The sequence below is a fragment of the Scyliorhinus torazame genome, chromosome 4, assembly GCF_047496885.1.
Source record: "Scyliorhinus torazame isolate Kashiwa2021f chromosome 4, sScyTor2.1, whole genome shotgun sequence".
Taxonomy (NCBI): domain Eukaryota; kingdom Metazoa; phylum Chordata; class Chondrichthyes; order Carcharhiniformes; family Scyliorhinidae; genus Scyliorhinus; species Scyliorhinus torazame.
Window position 1 is genome coordinate 8,178,375 of NC_092710.1, and position 1,942 is coordinate 8,180,316.

The 1,942-nt window shown below is 50.6% G+C and overlaps 1 protein-coding gene across 1 annotated transcript in view; it reads right to left on the reverse strand.

Annotated features, from left to right (window-relative positions):
• The window catches only part of LOC140410111 (uncharacterized), a 71,170-nt gene extending 70,436 nt beyond the window's left edge, over positions 1 to 734 (reverse strand). The window contains exon 1 of the mRNA XM_072498053.1: positions 622 to 734. The gene's annotated coding sequence lies outside the window, so the exon portion shown is untranslated. The remainder of the gene's footprint in view (positions 1 to 621) is intronic.
• Between the last annotated feature and the right edge of the window lie 1,208 nt (positions 735 to 1,942).

The window sequence follows — 1,942 nt, forward strand, 5'->3', positions numbered from 1 at the left end:
CCCCAGAGGCAACACCTCCCCCTCTCCAAACCGTCAGCATCCAATCTCCTCAAGACCTCATTGCTAAACGGGGGGGGGGGCTTGCTGAGCTGACAAGTCCTCCCTGGACCCAACACTTCGAAAACACGAACAATGACACAGATGAGCAGGATGAGGCCACTCTGCCCGTCGATGCTGCTGCTCTTCTAGGCCCCGCATTGCTATGCCCCTCTCTGAGGGCTTTGAACATCCAACGGCGTGTCACTGTGTGTGTGTGTGTGTGTGTGTGTGTGTGTGTGTATGTGTCTGAAGCCACATTACAAGCCAGACCACCAGGCAGGATGACACTCTCCCTCCTCTCAACGACATTAATGCCCCAGGTGGGTTTTCACGCCAATCGTTTACTTCTAATTCCGGATTTTCTTTTCGTTTCGAAATCCGATTCTAATTTCGCCACCTTCACCCCTGCCGGGATTCGAACCCGCGTTCCCGGAGCACTACCCCGGGTCTCTGGAGCGCTAGGCCAGCGGCAATACCACGACACCACCGCCTCCCACCCCCAAGCCGCGCCGCGAGGGTATTCGGCGTTCCGCAGGCCTCCCCTCCGCACGTGGCGCTTCTGCGATTCTGGAAAGGACGTACCTCTCGCGGTAATGGACGTCATTCTTGTGGCGGAGGAGCAGGTCCCGGATCTTCCGAGGCGGATTGAGGCCCGCTCGGTCAGCCCTGTCCCATCTCTCGATGCGGGTGATATCTGGGGGGGGGGGTTGCAATGAGGGTAGAGAGTTAGGCAGAGTTCACAAGGTGAAAGCAACTCGGCCCCCTAGCATTTCGAAACACTTTTGTTTGACAATGGCCCACTGGGCACATTGTTTAGCACTGGTTCAATTCCAGCCTCGGGTGACTGTCTGTGTGGAGTTTGCACATTCTCCCCCTGTCTGCGTGGGTTTCCTCCGGGTGCTCCGGTTTCCTCCCACAGTCCAAAGATGTGCAGGTTAGGTGGATTGGCCGTGTTAAATTGTCCCTTAGTGTCCAAAGATGTACAGGTTAGGTGGATTGGCCGTGTTAAATTGTCCCTTAGTGTCCAAAGATGTGCAGGTTAGGTGGATTGGCCGTTAAATTGTCCCTTAGTGTCCAAAGATGAGCAGGTTAGGTGGATTGGCCGTGTTAAATTGTCCCTTAGTGTCCAAAGATGTACAGGTTAGGTGGATTCGCTGTGTTAAATTGTCCCTTAGTGTCCAAAGATGTGCAGGTTAGGTGGATTGGTCATGTTAAATTGTCCCTTAGTGTCCAAAGATGTGCAGGTTAGGTGGATTGGCCGTGTTAAATTGTCCCTTAGTGTCCAAAGATGTACAGGTTAGGTGGATTGGCCGTGTTAAATTGTCCCTTAGTGTCCAAAGATGTACAGGTTAGGTGGATTGGCCGTGTTAAATTGTCCCTTAGTGTCCAAAGATGTACAGGTTAGGTGGATTGGCCGTGTTAAATTGTCCCTTAGTGTCCAAAGATGTACAGGTTAGGTGGATTGGCCGTGTTAAATTGTCCCTTAGTGTCCAAAGATGTGCAGGTTAGGTGGATTCATCATGTTAAATTGTCCCTTAGTGTCCAAAGATGTGCAGGTTAGGTGGATTCATCATGTTAAATTGTCCCTTAGTGTCCAAAGATGTACAGGTTAGGTGGATTGGCCGTGTTAAATTGTCCCTTAGTGTCCAAAGATGTGCAGGTTAGGTGGATTGATCATGTTAAATTGTCCCTTAGTGTCCAAAGATGTACAGGTTAGGTGGATTGGCCGTGTTAAATTGTCCCTTAGTGTCCAAAGATGTACAGGTTAGGTGGATTGGCCGTGTTAAATTGTCCCTTAGTGTCCAAAGATGTGCAGGTTTGGTGGATTGGCCGTGTTAAATTGTCCCTTAGTGTCCAAAGATGTGCAGGTTAGGTGGATTCGCTGTGTTAAATTGTCCCTTAG